At 32.6% G+C, this 20330-nt stretch overlaps 1 protein-coding gene across 6 annotated transcripts in view; it reads left to right on the forward strand.

The window, feature by feature from the left end:
* The window catches only part of LOC118203721 (uncharacterized), a 75898-nt gene extending 56566 nt beyond the window's left edge, over positions 1 to 19332 (forward strand). For all 6 annotated transcript variants that reach the window (XM_085808776.1, XM_085808778.1, XM_085808769.1 and 3 more), the window contains one exon: positions 18934 to 19332. The gene's annotated coding sequence lies outside the window, so the exon portion shown is untranslated. The remainder of the gene's footprint in view (positions 1 to 18933) is intronic.
* The last annotated feature ends 998 nt before the right edge of the window (positions 19333 to 20330 follow it).

Consider the following 20330-nt stretch of genomic DNA (forward strand, 5'->3'; position numbering starts at 1 on the left):
CGAAGGATCACTTAAATGCGTTGAAACTAGGCTTCGAAAATTCCATTTCTACATACTGAAAATAAAGAGTTAATTTCACTTACTAAAATCTCTTCGAGTCAAACTCACTTTGTTTTCCAAAATAAATATTATCTCCAAATTGAAGGATTAGCTATGGGTAATCCCATCAGTCCGATAATTGCTGACATTTACATTTATTGAAATCAAATTATTTGAGAAACTATCCTTTCGTCTCTGCATTCACTAAAGTTCATGACACTTTTGCACTCTTTTATGGTAACAGAGAAGAATTATCACATACTTTATTCTATTATTAATTCGATGGATCCATCCATCCAGTTCTCATCTGAATCTGACAATACATTTCTCATCCTTGATAGTCTTATAATACGTAATGAACCTGATTTAAACACACTCTTTACTGTAAACCCTTTTCTGTTTGTTTGCTTCCCCATGCTAAGTCATGTCACTTGACTATACTACATCAAAAATGCCTTCTTTTTACTGTTATGTTTTTTGTGCTGTCAAAGTTTATTCCTCTGAATCTCTACGGATTTTCATCTATGGTCGTTGATAGAAGCTAGAAATGGGTACTGGCGGCACAAATAACTAGCCAGCAAGAACACAGATCATAGACAAATGAACTAGTCCATGAAATGAAAGAGCTCTGGTAAGTCACAAACTACAGTGCAAAAACGGGTCATGTGAGTGAGCACATGTTCTCTTTTAACAACTTCTGCTAATTTCCACCTCCCATTTCACCCCTTAGGCATTGCACTGAGAGTCTAATTTGTATGCATTCTGTAAAGCTTGGTGTAGTGGTGCATTGCCTCCATTAATCTGTTTTGTAAAAGTATCATATAATCCCTTTTTACATCGACTCATTCAATTAATTATCCATTTCCTCCTTTATTTTTGCTTTTTAAATGATGAGCTTAAAAGATTTAAAGTTGTGCACAGTTTTATAGTCCTTTCATTCTCATCACAATTTACATATTTTTTCAAAGTAATGTCTGCTTCCAAGAGAACAATCCTCATTTTATCTATAATGGCAATTTCATTGTCACTTTTGCTATCAATCATTTCACATGAAATCACCTGACTTAATTATGAATCTATTACATAGTTGTAATTATTTCTGTTTAAATAATAATCAATAGTTATTTTAAACTTCACTTAGTTACCTGAAAACATCCATTATTTAACTTTAACTTCTGACAGGTTCTTAATTCTGCCATTTGTATTCTAATGGCATATTTTAAACAAAAATATGCAGTTTGTCAGTATAACAATTAAAGGTTTATTTTTATGTTTGATTTAGTATTCCTAAAGGTGTGTTAAACTATCTGAAATAAATCATCAGATTTCTACTGTCTAGAGTTTGATAATCAAGTTACAAAGATAATCTGTATTTGTATATGTTCCTTCTGGTATGTAAAGTTGGCTTGAAATTTCTTTAAATCAAAACTCCATCTTTGTAACGTAGCATTTTTGAGCACTGCTAGGTTAAAAATTCTATAGACTGTGACCTCTAAAATTTCTGGAAATGTGTTGAAGTAACATCACTTGCTTCTATTTATGTCATGGTATGATTTTCTTGTGATTTAGAGAACTTTTTCCTTGTAATACACTGAAGTTTTCTTTATTGTAAGGGGTGTTCAAGATATGAAATGACATGAGTATTGTTGAAGTCTTTATTCACAAATAATCATCACAAGCATGACACGACTATACCACTGTTTCACGAGCCAAAGGATTTCCCCGTATCAAAATTCCTGTGCCTGTGACAAGAGCCACTGCTTTCCTTTAGTTTGTCTTTTGAGTTGAAGCACTTCCTTTCTTTTGAGATGATTTTTTTTAGTGGACCAAACACATGGAAATTGCAGGGCAACATGTCCAGCAGATGCTGAAGCTTCTCCGACCTTGAATTTGGTTATTATACTTTGTGTGACTGTGGAGATGTGTGGAGGCACGTTATCGTGGAGCAGAATCACTCCCACCATGAGCAACACAGGCCGTTTGCTCTTGTTGGACTTGTGTAGGTTATGGAGTGTCTCAGAGTACACATCACTGTTAATGTTTTTTCCATTCTTGAGAAATTCGACGACATCAGACATTGGATGTTGAAGAAGACAGTGAGCATCACCTTGCCTTTCTAAAAATACAACTTTCAATTTTTAGGAAGTGGTTATGATGCATGCTTCCATTGCGTGCTGTACTGCTTTGTCTCTAGCTCGAAATGATGGCACCAACTCTCGTCTCAAGTTATCATGTGCTTAAGGAAAGTGGGTTCACTCAGTTCCTTTTGCAGTTCACTGAGCTTCTTCGGAATCCACCGAGTGCCCACCTTCTGGTAACACAAACTGTCATGCAGAATTGTTCAGACAGTTCCAGCGCTGCTCCCCACCAACACCGTTTTGAAGAATAAAGCCTGAGCACAAGCATCTGACTGGTCAGTGACGTCACGAGCAGAAGACAAACGTGAAGGGGTCGAAATTTGTATGTTTGTGTGTTCCAAGACAGAAGGATCAGATGCTTTGTTAAGAACCAGAAGAATTTTTTATTTGCTTTGTCAAGAATCAGAAGAATTTTAAATTTGAGATCTTCACATTCATATACCGGCTGATTTCTGGAACAAAACATTTGTTAAACCATTCTGTAAGGATAACAGTAGTCATCCAATTCTTCTTTGCTGTCCAGTGAACTTTATTGATATCAATGCTTTTCATTGAATTGGAGCATAGGTTTTAATTTATCAGCAGTGCTTTTAACATGAGACCTACTGGAGTTTGTTAACAAGGTCGCACAATCCTTAGCTTTCTTAAAACCACCAGCAATTTTCCTTGATTTAGTTACGTGCATTCAGTCCTATCTTTTTAATAATTTTGTTCTCTGTTTTTATTTAAGATGAAGTGATCACTCCTTTTCTTCATTCTAACTATAGATTTTTAGTGCTGTTTGTTTAATAGCATTTCCTTCTATTGGTTCTCTTTTTTATGACTTATCTTCTATTCATATTACCAGATTCTTTTCACTTTAATTCCTTGATAATACCTTTTGTAAAAGACAATGAATTAACACTTCCCCCCCCAGAATATACCGATTTGCTAATTGCAGCTTAATTTTTCTTATAAGTTCCTAAAGTAGCATCATGTACATCAAAATGTTTTACTACAGACATAACATCTTGTCCAAAATGCAAGACTATCTAAAATTTGAATTTTAAGTTCCAAAGAAATCACTTTTCTTTTCAGCTTGTTAATAGAATTATGTGATATTGGATTACAGAAAAATATATCAATTATTATGAGCTATGTTGAATATCACTTTGAAATATATAGCTGTATACTGAATACCTTCTGAGATAAAAAGCACTGGTTTCGTTCCCAAATTCTAATTACATAGAGTTTATAAACAATAAGAAAAGCTAATGCATTTAGTAATGTGACTTACAGCTCGGCATGGATAAATTCTTCACTGTCCTCTATTAGCTGTTAGGCAATCTATTCACATGACTTACTGCTCGGCATGGATAAGTTCCGAGTACATGTACGGATACAGTCAAAAGTCGTTCCGGACTCGTCGGGACTTCGGCGATTCCGGATTATAGATCATCAGTTTAAATATGGTAAGATGGCATGCAGAAATTACAAAATTAAAAATATGAAACCGTAATTTATGAAATAAAGAACAATTATGATCTAAAGGGTATCAAAATTTACAAAAAGGAAAAGCTTAATATTTATTTGTTTACTTTATTAAACATTTCCTGCAATGTAAGTTGCTTGGTTTCATGTGATAATACTTTCTCTTTAATTCTATTAAACAGACATAATTTCTTCTTTAGTTACAAAGTTCCGCTGTTCAAGTCCTATAATTGCTGTGTTGAGAATACCGACTAATTTGTCAATGGAAATGTTTTCGTTTTCAATAACCTCTGGGTCACTTTCTTCACTATGGGAAGGGAATTATAATGACGATGAACTTGATTTAAATCATATCAAAGACAGAATGAAATACTACACTTAGTATGGAATTATAAACCAAATAAAAAACATCTGCCCTGAAGATAAGGATAGTGCTGACAGATCAACTTCCAATCCACTGTGTGAAATTGATAAACAGATTTCGGATCTCAAAACATACTTTCGCTTTGTAGATACAAATTACATATTAGTAAATATATATCGGAAATTCTATTTGACATAATCTTTATAATCTATCATAATCTAATAATGACGTTTCTGCCCCCCCTCTGCCGCAGAGCAGCGTGAAATTGATAAACAGATTTCGGATTTCAAAACATACTTTCGCTTTGTAGTAAATATATATCGGAAATTCTATTTGACATAATCGAAAGTTCAAGCTTACTTTTATAAAATTGCTCTAACAGTCTGCAAAAAATAATAAGCCGGATCCAATTCGAAGATTAAGGAACAACGCAATCGGCAACATTAACTGAATTAGATAACTTTAGCTTAGCGTATAACTCCGTTACAATTTAATTGCGCATACGCACAAACATATTCGCAGCCGTAAGGGTCTTACGCGCTCTCGTAAATGCCTGTGCGCATGCGTGAATGCGACGCATGCGCTGCGCAGAAAGTTTGTAGCTTTGAGGTCCGGATTATAGATCATTCCGGATTATGGGTGTCCGAATTAATGACTTTTGACTGTACTACTTTGTTCACAAATAAAAATTGCTTTTAGGATTTTAGAATTCTGAAAGCCTTCAGATTTTGTATTATACCCAAAGGACTTTTTTTTTATTTGCACACACATGCACATTTCAAAAGCATTTGGGATAAAAATATTTAAAACAGCATATCTTTAGAATTTCTGATAGATGGTCTCTCACACTGGAGATAAAAATGTTTTATTCCATACAGTGTTACCCCTGCTTTCTTTAAAATCACTTTGTTAATAAAAAATTCACTGAAGTTTTACAAAATATGAAATAAGTAATAAAACAAATTCAAAATTTGGGCTTCCAGGTGATTTGAATGGAGGACTACATTACTCAGAATTTGATAAGTCTAGCTGCCATTGTTTTTTCATAATAATGCAAGAAACATACATACATTCATGCAGATTCTTCATTATTTAATTTCTCTGAATAAAATACAGGGTGATAATATTTGTTGGCAACTATTTCAAAAGTGATTCAGCTCGTTTAGTGATTTGATGAAAAATACCATTTTGAGACTGACACCCTTTGGATTAAAACAAACTCTTAAAATTTTTCTTTCTCAGATCATGTTAACTCAAAAAGATATGAAATATTTATTTTGAATTCATATTAAATCAAATTTACATAGAAAAGGTTCATTCAGAAAACAGAACCAGGAGCATTGCAGTTTCTTTTTTTTTTCCATCCACTATGTTTCTCCAAAACTGTTTGTTTAACCAGTAATTTTTAAGTAAATAAATATATGTTCAAAAATTAATGGCTATCTCTGTTTCTTCTCTGCAGTTTTCTCATTTTCCTTCTTCTTAAAAATATCAATAGTTCTTCTTGGTTCTCGATCAGTACATTAGATCATAACTATTTGCTCATCTTTAGTTAAAAGTTTGACATACTGTATTGGCTTGAATATAAGCTCTATATTTATCCAAATATCACTTGCGAAAAATAAGGATGCAGCTTATATTTGCGATCTTTCAAAAGTGATTTCATTTCGTCATATTGTATACAGTTAAAAATGAGCCGATTTCTCATTTTGAAATGAGGACAATGCAACCATAGCATTTTGGTAGTTTCTAAAATAATTTTAATACATTTAATAAATTAAACAGTTTTTAATAATTCCAGTTTCTAAAATAAATTTAATAAATTTCTAAGATACTGGTAATACTGGTAATATTATCCAACAGTAGCTCTGTTGAGAGTTACAGAATATTAATAGAAATAATAGTTAACAGAAAACTCCCAATTTAGTGCACAGGTATAACCTATATACTTATCTGTAATTATAGTTTTCTGAATCTACTTTAAATAATTACCTGTATTTTCTTTTCTTCCCTTGGCTTATATTCAAGGCATATTTTACTACAGGTATGTTATTTTTCTTGTTGCATTGGTTGGCAGAGTGTTTATAAATATGTACTGTTATATAGCACACAATATATGCTTGAAACTTGTATTATTCAATTTAATGGGTTATATAATATTCACATGAATTGCTCAAATTGAATTACCAGTGTAATAGATATTCTGAAAAGAATAATTATTTTTAATCTTTGCATCTTCTCAACAGTGTCATAATGACACAATTCTACTACTATTTAAACTTTATAGTTTCTGATAATTCTGTTGCATTCCATTTTATATCCTTGGTCATTTTCTTATTTTTTCAAAATCTTTTTAAGAGACAAATAGCTTCTACACAGTTAACATAACTGTGTAGAAGATCATACCCCTAAGAATGTTTTAACATTTTACAGTGCAGTTAATTGTAGTTATTGATATTTGAGATTGTGATTGTATTATGCGGTTAAAAAATAAACCTACATGTCTAACTTTAATTATTGACTAGCAGCTCGCTTATTGACAGACCATATGATATCAACTATTAAGTATGGTGGAGAGAGTATAAAGGTTTCGAGCTCAATGGTAATGGCTGAAGTAGATAAATTAGTTTCAATAAATAGACATATGGATTAGATTTATATATCTGAAACTATTGTAATGTAGTCTGCTAAAAAACTGCAGCTAGGAAGCAGCTGTGTCTTTCAACAAGACAATGACTCAATATACTGCTAATATTGTTAGGGAATGATTCACTATAAAATATTCAGCCAAGTGCATTCACCACCTCAGTCACCAGGTGTAAACTCTATACAACAGATATGGGATGAACCTGATCGGCTAATCCAGGAGTATACTATTACAAGCATTTCATCGAGGACTGTTGCCTGACTGGAAGTGTGAGAGAAAAATTTACATTTGTGAAGTTTGAGGATTTATTTAGTAATTATAAATTGTTTAGAAAATTTGCAAGAGATGTTATGCAAACTATGAATGAGAATAAGAAGAATATTGGTATCGAGATATAACAAAGCAGAAAATCATACTGAAAACAGAAATAGTTGAGGTAACTTATAAATTTAAGATGAATTTTTATAATATAAAGAAGATTTGAATAATAATAACTAATTGAAAGTAAATATAAAAATTATATAGAATATAGAATTATAAAGATTTTGAACTTAGGAAAAACCACAGAAATGGAAACGACACATTTATATACTATTTCACTGAGAGTGTTTGGAATGTATGTACGTATCTACTTTATGGGTGGGTTTTTTTTTTTTTTTTTTTTTTTTTTTTTTCTTCCTATGCCTTTGTGGCTTGGCCTGTCCCATCATAGCCATATGGCAGGTTTCGCCTGCTAGGTAGGCTGGGGACCAGTGCTCATAACTAACTAACTAACTATTACAACTATTCCAAATCAAACTGAACAAGCATGATCTGAAATTAACCAGATATGACAACAAATCTGGTTTTATTAATGGCAGACAGATTACTGGCAGCGATAAATGCAAAAGGTGGACCCACACAATATTAACTTTACTTTTTTTTATTCATTTGACCAGCAGCGACCAATTTGGCCGTGGCAATGGCGGAGGTGTGAGTCGGTGTGTTGTCATGGTGGAAGAGCACATTTTTCTTCCCCAAATGGGGCCGTTTTTTCTGCAACTCGAGGTCGAATTGGCCCAATAGTTCGGCATAATAGAGCCCTGTGACTGTCTTGTCCTTCTCCAGGTCGTCGATGTAGATCACACCTTGTGAATGCCAGAAAACGGTGGCCATCACCTTTCTGGCCGATGGGACAGTCTTCGTCTTCTTCGAAGCACATTTGCCGGGTAAAGTCCACTGTTTCGACTGTTCCTTGGTCTCTGGTGTGTACCAGTGAATCCATGTTTCGTCAATGGTCGCGAAACGACGCAGAAACTCCTTCGGATTGCGCTTAAACAATGTCAAACACTGCTCTGAAGTGGTCTCATGGATGCGCTTGTTGTCCAGAGTGAGCAAATGTGGCATCCATCGAGCCGACAGCTTTCTCATGCCCAATATTTCATGCAGGATATGACCCACGCGGTCTTTTGAGATGCCTACTGTCTCAGCTATCTTGCGCACCTTCAATTGGCGGTCTGCCAATACGAGATCATGGACTTTTGTCACGTTATCCTCCACGGTAGCCGTTTTTGGGGCACCTGGGCGTGGCTCATCAAAAACTGACGTGCAACCACGTTGAAACTCTTTAAACCAATTTTTGACGGTCACCATTGAAGGAGAAGAGTCACCGTACACAGCATCCAAGCGCTCTTTGATTTTGCTGCGCGATTTCCCTTCCAAAAACAAGAATTGAATCACCCACCAATATTGCTCTTTTTCCATTTTTCTAAAATCCGCAGACACGCCCGCTTCTACACGCTGTCAAAACAAAACTACAAATACAATATGGCTGAAATTTTAAAATCCGCAGACACGCCCGCTTCTACACGCTGTCAAAACAAAACTACAAATCCAATATGGCTGAAATTTTGACAGTAGCCGTCTACAAGGATGTACTACACAATAATAAATTTCTCTTACGATAGTGGCGCCATTGGGCGGTGAGGCTAAGTACTTATCAGACTGCCCTTGTATGTCAACCTATTTTCCTTTTGTGCATGAGGGGGAAAAGTCACGATCGTTTCTTTTTTCAGATAATGGTCTGTATAAGTAATTTTTAATTATAATTGTTATCATTTTAAATATTTTTTCTTTTTTGAATTTCATTTTAATTGTTTAAGTTGCATGGTTTCTTTCGAATAACTGTTTTAAAATTTTCTATTTTCTCATTCGAACTGTGTAGTTTAAATCAAAGGTGCATCGTTTATTATTATTATTTTTTTTTTTTCAAATAGTTTTCGTTATACTATATTTTTTGTAATAGTTGCTATTTTAGGTAATTTTTAAATTTTTAGACTTTTATTTTAATTCTTAGTGTTGTATTGTCTCTTCAGATAATTATTTCAAAATTTTCTATAACTGAGCATTTTAAATATATTTATTAATATAAATTTTCCAGAATTTGATTTTATTTATTTGAATTGCGTTTCTTTCGGAAGAATACTTTGTAACCCAGACTACGATGCATTTGAAAACTGCATATATAAAAAGAGAAAATACAGTAAAACACAGTTAACATGCCTTTCAATGTTCCGTTCAGAAAAGATATATAAATAAGAGAGATGTGTAACCAACATTATAACTTAGGATGACTTGCATACACTGCTTTAAACAGTTTTATCATTGTGCCCATTGCTTTACACAATTTTATCATCCTACGTTTGGTTTCTTAAAATGTTATTCATATTTTAGTCAAATATTTTATTTCTGAAATTGCAAGAATCAAATATCATAGGATTAAAAAAAAAAAAAAAATACTAAATTTTATGCAAAAATTTATTTTTTCTTTTTTTTCTTCAGGCATTCTAATTCATTTTTGCTCTTTTTCTTCAGGCATTCTGCAAGTATATTAAAAAGCATCCAACTTTTTGAAACATCCTGGTATTTCTGACAATCATTTTAAATGAAGTTATCGCCTTCCATTTCATAAAGGCTCACAAATGGCTGAACGGTAAAGTCGCTGGACACTGGTAGTTCACTCCGCGGTTCGAATCCTGGTAAACGGGCTGGTTGCATGGCCATTTTCGTGGATTTTCTCATGTGTAACGTGTATGCCAGCTGGTTTGCCTTAGAAAGTTCTCCACGAAGGCATCCTTCCTTTTAGGCAGATAGCCCTGCTTTGCTGTACCTTAATAATCGAATTCAATCCATTTCATCAGTGTTTGGTCAGAGCCTTTATTAGTCTTTGGTGGCTAAGCATTTTGAAGCTATGAGATGAAAGGAAAGACTGGTTTCATCAAGAGATTTTGGTTTATTTAATTATGGCAAAGCACACTAGGGCTATCTGCCTAAGGGAAGGAGTGCCTTCGTGGAGGACTTTTTAAAGGGAACTGATTCATATACACATTACACATGGCGAAAACCACTATCACGCCCATGCAGTCAGTCCGTTCGCCGGATTTGAACCTCGTACCGAACTACCAGTATTGAGTGACTTTACCGCTCGGCCGCTGTTTCATCAAGAGGGGGAAAAAAACAAACGTCTTTAGGTGACATCCACATACGTCTCTAGATAAACTCCTGAATCTTCAAATAATTCGACTGAGAAATCATGAGATTCTCGGTTTATGATACGATATGATGTTCTATAACTTAATTTAAATTTGTACAACCATATAGTCTAAAACCAGTCGCTCTTCACTTTAATCTGCAATGATATTGTTTTTGTCTTTTCTGTTAACACAAGCTGAATTGATGGTATTTGCTGGTGTACACGTCCAAGTACAGTCCTCTTTGAACACCTAAATTCTTTTGAAGTATCCTGAAAGTATATTCAAAAGCATCCAACTTTTTTACACATCTTGGTATGTCTGACAGCCAAATTTCTCTTCAAACTTTTGCTTACTTTTCTCCCTAATTTTTTTCTTTCCTTCAACAGTTATTTTCAGTGCTCACACAAGAAAATTAAGATTTTTCGATTGCTAGACTTCCATAAATTTTGCATTCTTGTCAATTTTTTAAAAATATCAATTACATGAATTGCATTTCAGCTGAAAACAGCTTTTCATTTTCTAGTCATTTTAACTATAAATAAAGTTTAAAACAAAGTCCAAAGGATAAATATTTTAATTAATTTTTTTTTTTGCTAAACGACAACGAAATAAAATCCCGGCAGTGTTTATTCTGTCCAGCAGTGTTTATTCTGTACCACCGAGTGACCCGATTCTTATATCGTCTGAAACAATCATATTAAAAATCATGTTTTTTATACAATCTACAATGCAAGAGAAAAATTAGCTTCTTAAAACATTCTTTTAAGAGGATTAATATAAAAATTTATATATATATTTTTAACCCCTTCGCGCCGACTGTCACGTCTACGTGCCAGCAACGAACACACTCACTTCCCGGCCGACACGCAGGCGTGCCAGAGCATTTTCCCGTTCAGCGCCGACTGTCACGTATTTGTGCCAGTGTCCTGGAACGTTTTAAAAACTATAATTTCTGCCACAAGATGGCACTGTATGTCCATATGGTTTCAGATACATGTACATTAGACCTTTTACTTGAAATGAAAGAAGCATGACTCACATACACGTGTTTTTGATTATATAAGCAAAAGGGGAAATAAATCTTTCTGAATGGCGTGCTTTATGACGTCTCTTTAAATTCGCTTGTGGTAGTTGTTTATTGTAAGTAGAGAAGTTTTATTTTTGTTAAAGTGTTGGGTATTTCGGTTTGCAGTTCAGTATTTAGAAAATAATTAGATCTTGTTAGACGTGAATTCATTCTGTTTTTACCGTTGCAATGTCGAAGCGTCGAAAATGTTTAACAGAGCATGAAATAGCAGAAATGATGCAAAATATTTCAGATATTGATTCTGAAACAGATTCTGATAGTAGTGATAGTCATACTATGTAACGTAGTATCACTATCACATTTTCCAAATTTTTTTTCAGAAGAGACTGATAAGAAAATGATACGACGATGCTTTATTTGTTCACATTCCTGGAAAAATCCTCCAAAACGGCAAATGAGTTATTACGAGTGCAAGGAATGAAACGTAGGGCTGTGTGTAGATCCCTGTTTTTAAATTTTTCATATGAAAAGAGAATTTTAAGTAATATATTTAGTTTTCAGATGTATAATGTTAAAAGTCACAAAATGGTGAGTAATGAAAAGTGTAAAATATGCATTTAAACAAGAAATAAGGTAATTAAAGTATATATATATATATATAAAATATCTATAAAGCATAAGCCGTTTAAATACACTATAGAGCATTATTAAACAATGCGTTGATACTTCGGAAATTTCATGGATTTAGGCTTAATAGCAAAAAAGTCCCCGGCCCTAGACAGAGGCTCGCATAAGACACTGCCGGCCTCCGCGATAAGCGCACGTTTGCGCTACCCGCCACGAAGGGGTTAAAGCTGGGACTTGAACCAAACTTTAAACTTTTAAAGTTTAATTTACATGGTGGTTATAATTAAAGTTGCACTTTGAAATGGTCATAAAAGGAAAACTACGGGACTAAATGTTATTAAACTTGGGAATCGTGTAAAGGAGGTTATGGGAATTTATTTTCCGCGGGAAAAAAAGAGTTAAAAAACTCACCACCAGGAGAAAAATGGCACTGTATGCAATATTGTTAAATAAAATAAGACATGAAAACATCGGTTTAAAATGTGTTTAATTGTTTCTGAAAAGTGTTACAAAGCATGTTCAATGTAGCGTCCAGCATTTTCCGAGAGCAAGTTAAATCCTGTTACTGCATTCTCAACAGCAGCTCTTAGCATATCAGGAGGAATGTTACGGACATGTCGGTGTATCACATTTTTCATTTCTGTCAAATTGTTTAGATTATCACCATAAACACTGCTTTTGAGATAACCCCATAGGCAAAAGTCACAGAGGTTGAGGTCTGTTGGGAAGAGGGAAAGTGTCGGCCTATAAGACGTTCATTCGTGAAATGTTCCCTAAGTAACTGTGCGACACATGTGAGGTGTCACTCAGCCCTGCATAAAAATCGTAGTGTCTAAAATACCACGTTACTGCAGTTCATGTATCACGAAACATTTTAACATTAACTCTAAGCGAGCTGCAATCACAGTGGTCCAGCCGTCGACTGCTCTTCAGAGTAAAATGGTTCACTTATGAAACTAGCTATCATTCCACACCAAACAGTGTGGAATGACTATGCAATGGACTGCTAGGCAATGGAATGCAGTAGGAGAATGCAATGGAACTAGGTAGATAACATGAGGGATTTCTTTGGCCCAAATCCATAAAAGCGTTTTGAATCAGCATCTTCATGTTTTAGGACCGAGTTCAGGCTTAAAAAATTACAAATTAGCGATTCGTAAGAAAATGATTTCCAGATTGTATGCGAGTGATTTGCGATCTCACATTTTCTAATCGCTAATTCGTGGTTTTCACGGACAAATTTCTCCCTTACTAAAGGGACAAATTTCTCCCTTTAGAGATGGCACACTCGACTTTTATTGACTTTTAACGCCTTTAAATGGTAATTTACTTACTTCAAAGTTTCTTAAGGGTATACAAGATATTAAACCCGTGTAACAAAAGGTTAAGTTAGATTCCGACTCATATTTCATTTAACCATATTGCAAACAGCGCCATTTTCCCTCTGGTGGTGAGGTTTCGAACTTTCTTTTTTTTCGCGGAAAAAAATTCCCATGACCTCCTTTACACGGTTACCAAGTTTAATAACATTTGTTAACATTTCCTTTTATGACCATTTCAAAGTGGAACTTTAATTACAACCATCCTGTATATTATTAAATTTTAATTTGAAGCTATGCATTATATGTATAACCATGCGTAAGATTTTCGCTTTTATTGAAAAAATAAAGAGTCGAAGCAAATATACTTAAGATAATGGACCAAAACTTAAAAAATTTCCTCTCCCTCCGAAAACAAAATATTGAAAATTTAATCTCGAATTTATTGGATTATCGAAATATTCAATTTGACTTATCTTCTAAGTCCTAGTTCCGACAACAATGCTGTCAAAAATTCCGAATTACTGACGCTGAAGTAAAAGGTTTAGTATATATTCACGGTATGTTAATAAAGTAATCAGAGTGTAATAAAAATAGATTATAGAATTTACGCTGGTGCAACTTTTTGTCTGAATGCACAACTTGTAATGGAAGAGAAGGCTTGTAGAGACCTGTTTTTGACATGCCTCTAAAAGTAGATGTCATACTCTTTTTGTCTCTTCAATGTCAAAAAACTTTCCTTTGAGAGAGAAAGAAAAAAATTCACAAGAAGACAAATTTGAAGAACATGTAGGACGATTGAGTACACATACTTATTTTCAGAACACAAGCGGTTCTCTGATTGGTTATTGAATAATGAAAAAATGCATTGTCATGCAATACAAAATATTTGGAATATGTTTTCTGACTGAATAGCGTAAGATTAAAAGTCATCTGCTTAATTCACAGCCATTTACAAGTCAACTACTCGGGCAATTGCAGAATCGTTTTGATACCTGAGCTTGTAAGACAAACCTAATATCACTGGATTTAAACACTTCTTTAATCTTCCACGAACATTCCTTCTTTAGCTCATATTCCAAGAATATTAAGTGAATACAATTATTGCAAAAGAAATTGAATATTCATTTGCACTATGGCTTGGTAGTTTACTAACGAGTTAACAAAACTTAAATTCTGCTTTTTGTGTCTAAGAATACAACAATATTTTAAATATTTACAAATAAAATATTAAATTGGAGATTTAATTGGAGCCTCACCAGTTGCCTAGCATAAGTACTAATTGTTTGTTGCGAAGTCTAAGCCAGGCTGCATGGTTGGTTTTCGTAGTTTTCTAGGTTCTCTTTACAAATGTATGAAAGCATCTTAACCAAATAGCTCCCATGTTCTTTCTATGTTCAAATAACCAACTGACCTAGTTTAAGTGCAATTTCCAAGTGAAGTTTTATTATGTTTTATTATATTACTGATGATTAGAATTCAGTTCTTGACAATTACATTCTAAATTAGAATTTTAAGGATATAATGAAAATACGTTACGCAGAAAAATACATTTTAGGATAAAAAATGAGTCGATTTTTTATGTTTAAAAACTTCTTAAATTCGTTTAATAAACATTGTACCCTCATTGGTAATTGAATCCAGAATGTTGAATGTCGTTTATATAATTATTCTTACTTGTCAACAGAACCTGCTGACATATCTAGCCATTAAGTAGCTGCAGATCATTTCTACATAACCATTGAACTTCCATTAATTCGGTCTCTAGTGGGTTGTATGTTTATATCATAATTTGACTTTTATAAAAATGATTATTCTAAATCTTCTATAAAAATATACCGTGCTTTAAAAATATGGATAGTATCAGCCGCTCTTTCAGCCACTTCATAAGCAACAGCTTGCTTAGAAATAAATTATGCAGTTAATGTCATAAAATATTTTCATAAAATTCAAATAAACATCAAACGAAAGTTCACAGTTTTAGACAAATCGATTTAAACGAAGTTAAAGTAAAGTAGCAGACGATAAACGTCAAAGATAAAAATTTACTCATAATTTTTTTTTTTTAGTCCAAAGGGGGTTTTTCCCTGAAGGACTATTGTTTTCGTTTTGCGATTTTGCGTCGGACTCATAAACGTCGGTTCACTTTTCAAACTGTTGCCACAAAATGTTAGAGTCCTGCATTATATTTGAAGAAATTAAATAATGAAAAATCTGCATAAATGATTGTCTATTTCTCGCATTGTGATAAAACAATGGTACATAAAACCATCAAATTTTGAATGACGAAATCCTACTGCGAATATGGGCATCTGAAATCCCAAATTTGGAATTTGTTTTATTATAGATTTTATATTTTTTAAAACTTTAACGAATTTTTGATTTACAAACTCAATGCTTTAAAAGCGAGAAATGGCAACGTTATATATAAAAAAAAAAATACTTTTATCTCCAGCTCGCGAGACTGTGTATATCGGAAATTCTAAAGATATGCTTAATTTAACATTATTTTGCGATATTGCTCTTGAACTGAATTTTATGGTTTAAGTGCAAAGAACATGATATTTAATAAATAAAGGTAACACTCAAAACGTTAAAAAAACGCCCCTTTGGACGTAATTTAAAATCTGAAACATTTCAGATTTTTTTTTTTTTTTTTTTTTCTCTTTTAGAAAGAAAGTTTTAAAAAAAAAGGTAAAAATTTGAATAATACCATCTATAATTTAAAAAATAATAGTTTTTCACATAGTATTAATAAATATTTATTACGCATCATTAAAGGAAAAAATTTCACATAATTAATTCTCCGTAAAAACTTAATATATATATCTTAAGTCGCACTTTCGAGACATTAAAAACCCAAATTTGAATTTTGTCAATCGGCCCAGCAAAACGGGAGATATTGAACTTTTTTTTTAAAAAAAACAGTGTACATGCTATAATAACTAGTCTATATATATTTGAGCACAGGAAGGAAGATTTACATGACTTATTTCAACTGCTGTTTCACTGCACAGTATCCATAGCTTTAAATATATAATTTAGTGCAGTTAAAAAATAAAACTAATTTTTAATTTAATGTACCTTGAATTTTAAATACTACTGAACTGGAATAAATGTTATAATAAAATAAAGTTTTTTTTAGTCCAAAAGGGCAATTTGCCCTGAAGGACTATAAATTCCGTTTTAGCATTTTGCGTCGAAAACTTTAAAAGGCTGTATCACTTTTCAAATCGTTGCCGTCATATATTATCGCCCTGTCTTATATTTAAAGAAATTAAATAATGAAGAATCTGCATAAATGTATATGTTTCTCGCATTGTGATAAAACAACGGTACCTAGAGCCATCAAAATTTGAATAACGTAATCTTCCATAGAATATGGGCATGTGGAAGCCCTAATTTGAATTTGAAATTTGTTTTATTATGGATTTCAGATTTTGTAACACTTCAACGAATTTGTGATTAAAAAACTAATTGATTTCAAATTGAGCAATGGCAACACTGTGCGAAGGGGGGGGGGACATTTTTTATCTCCAGCGCAGGAGACTCTCTATCGGAAATTTTAAAGATAAGCTCATTTTAAAATTAATTTGGGGTATTGCTGTGGAACTGAATTGTATAGTTTGAGTACATCGGAAACCTTTCAGATTTTTTTCTTTTTTTTTAAATCAAGCCATGAAACGGTTTTTTCATGCATATGTTAAAGTTTAATTGATTTTTTTTTTATTTCAGAGGTTTAATAAAAGTCTTGGTTGTATTCCTTTTATACTAAAAACTTGTAAATGTTACCATATTTAGCAGTAAACAAGCATAACAGAAAATCCGTTAGAGAAATTTCAATAATTCATGGCTATAAGTGCAGAGAAATATCATAAATATGTCCTTCTGCTTGTTTATTCTAGAATATTTTGTGTTATGTCATGTCATCTGAAATAAATTAATGGAATAACGACTTTATTCTTTTAACCCCCGATCCCAGAACCCGTAAATCAGTCATTTGTTTATAGATGAAAGGGAAAGGAAGTGGAAACCAAGTGCTGAAAGGCAAAACTGTTTATCATTCAGCGGCGAGGGAGGAGGGAAAGCCGTTAAATCATCTGAAGTACTTGAACAGCCTGCCAAATTAAGAGAAAATTCTTTTTGACAATAAAAATAACCTACTTATTTCATACGAAATTATTAATTAAATATAAAATGCAGTTTTGCACTTGGGATTTTTTTCTGTATTTTTGCAATGTTAATTTATCAGCTAATTTCTCAGGCTTTATTTCTACTTAGTTTCAGTTAAAAAAGCAAAAAAGGTGGAATCATTGATAAATTGTTATTCTAGATCTTTTTGGTTCGAGAAAATTGTCTTTCCAATACTTTATTATTATGACTGTGTCAAGTATTGATTAATAATAGCATTTACATCCTTTAGAAATTTTTATTTTCATATTTTAAATTTAAATAAAAACTATGAGTGAGTTACATAAAAGCATGTAAAACATATGAATGTAATATAATTTTTTAATATATCTAAATGATAGTTAAATAAATGATTATAAATATCCATAACATCAGTTTGTCTTTCTGATTACTTGAATTTTTGTTTTATTTTGTTTTGAGGATTTCTATTTTTAAATAAGTTGCTGTAAATTTACAAATGCTCATAATTTGTGTACAACAATGCGAGAGAAATACTATAGCTGTCTATAGCTACTTACAGTTTTCTGATGCATAATTAAGTTTTATTTTTAAATAAATTAAATAACAGCTCATTTTCATATTTTCACTATTTCCTCATTTAAATGGTTGCAAGTAAAAAAGTATGAGTTCAAAATAAAACTTATGATCATGTTATTTTATTTACTTTAGCATGTGATAAAATACAATGTAAGGCAGAGAAAATGCCACACCATGAATAAATTATTTGATAAAGACCAGACTTTGTGCATAATTAAATAGTCAAGCACATAACAAATAGTTTAATTTTCAAAAATATACAAAGAACAAAAAGATAATATTAATTTCATGCATTCATTATTGCATCTAACCAATGAGTGCCTGAATAATATCCTGCGGTACCTATGGAAACACATTATTGATAACTTCACAATTCATCTCTTGTTTCAGGGAGGAGCAGATGTATTCAATCATATTCCATAAATGTTTGTTATGTGAGATATCAGATGAAAGTGCTTGCTAAGGTATTACTTGTATACCTATAAATGTATTTATGGTCAGTCGAGCAATTTGTGGCCAGATGTTATCCTGTTGAAAAAATGATCTTGGGATCACTTGAAGATATAGTAATACAGGTAAATAGTATTTCTCTCACATTCACCTGATCTGTCACAAAATGAACATTTGCGGCATATGATTGAATATATTTGCTCATCCCTGAAATGAAAGTTGAAGAAAATGATGCTGCAGCACTTCATAATCATTTGGTGAGGCAGACGTGAGTTATATCACTGAATATCATTTCACTTTGTTTATACCACTGTGCTATGATACCATTTCAGTTGTTCATGAGTATGGTTTGCTAATAATGAAATCATTCATAAAAAATTACTAGGTATGTGATGTCCTAAAATCATGCTTATATTCTGCATACTAATAATCTGATTAGTGTACAAAAATGCAGTCATATATGTAGCTGCTACAGATAGTTAGATGTCAGTGATTTTGCTTCTTCATGATGTTTTTTCCCATGTCAAGTACTTGAAACAAACAAAGGTGCTTGTTTTCTGTTTATGTGAATTTCTGTTTGATGCGCTGATTGATTTGTTTAATTCATTTTAGCTAAACATGCAGAGGCTGTCTTCCCAAGAAGAAAGATGCTTCTGTGTTGGACTGTGTAATGAAAAATGACTTGTATTCACTCTCTACATGAGAACAGGGAAAAAAACTGAATTGGGACCTTTCTAAAATATAACAGGATACATTCTATAGATTGCTACATTTTCATAGTTCAGTACACCACAAGGAGACACCAAGTGAACTTTCTTCAATAAAGATTCTAAATGAACTTCTAGAAACGTTTCATTTAGAACTAATTGTTTGTTATGTGAATTCACCTGCTTTAATTTTTAAACTGTTGACTTACTTCTGCAGTAACATTATATTTTTGTAATAATGTATGCTATTGTCTATCTTTGTAGCTTTTAATAGGTTTTTAAAAATAAATTTTTTTTAATGAGATTGTGTATTTCAGTTATTTTTTGTATTAATAATTTCCCTTTTTCTAAAGGACTGAATCTAGCCAATATTACTCAAGACAGCTTTAAAAAATACATTTACAGTCGTCGAAACACTACATAAATTCCTTTTCACATCCACACTGTAATATACACACACAATATAGTTCATGGCATTAGTAACACATCAGTGTACATTTGTATGATTTTGAAAAGAGGAAAAAAATTTTAGAAATTAAGTTTGAGCTTTATATTTGTGACTCAGAAAAATATGGGAAATCTGTGGTTCAGCAATTCTGCAACTACTGAAAATCGAATAATCACATGAATGTTGACACTAATACTGAAAATCTACTCATTGTTATATTAGAAATAAGGTTAGTTATAGAAAGGTTGCTGTTTATATTTCTGGAGGCAACCGCAGACGATTCCAGTCGAAAGTCTGATATTTTTAACCATAATTTCTTCAGAACGTTTTGCCACTTTAGCGTGATTTGTGTTATTTACAGTAAATTGAAAAAATTCAACTCGGCAAAAAATATAACATTTTCGGGCGATTATTTTTCATAACTTAGGACGTGGATTATCAAGACAAGAGTGCTTCGATTAACTTAATTCTTTATACAGCGATAAAGGACCATCCTACAGCACTGTAAAAAACTGGTATAACGAATTCAATCGTGGTCAACGTTCGCTCCAGGATGAATTCCTTAAAGATAATCGAAAATCGGTTGTTGTGCTAGAAAATATCGATGCTGTGCTTGAACTGATAAAGCAAGATCGTCATGTGACATACCGTGAGATTAACGCATCATTGGGGATTAATTTGACTAGCATGAACAAGATATTACCTGAAAAAAATCTCTTTTTCAATAGGCGTCTTTGGGCATTATTATGACAATCATCAATAAGATATTACATGAAAACATTTGGCCGTAAAAAAGATTTGTTCTCGTTAGATCCCGCATAATATGACAAACGCTCGAAAAAAGTTTCGTGGGG

This window comes from Stegodyphus dumicola, chromosome 1 (assembly GCF_044657685.1).
Source record: "Stegodyphus dumicola isolate Sdum_Otavi_A_Nest chromosome 1, ASM4465768v1".
In the NCBI taxonomy this organism is placed as follows: Eukaryota; Metazoa; Arthropoda; class Arachnida; order Araneae; family Eresidae; genus Stegodyphus; species Stegodyphus dumicola.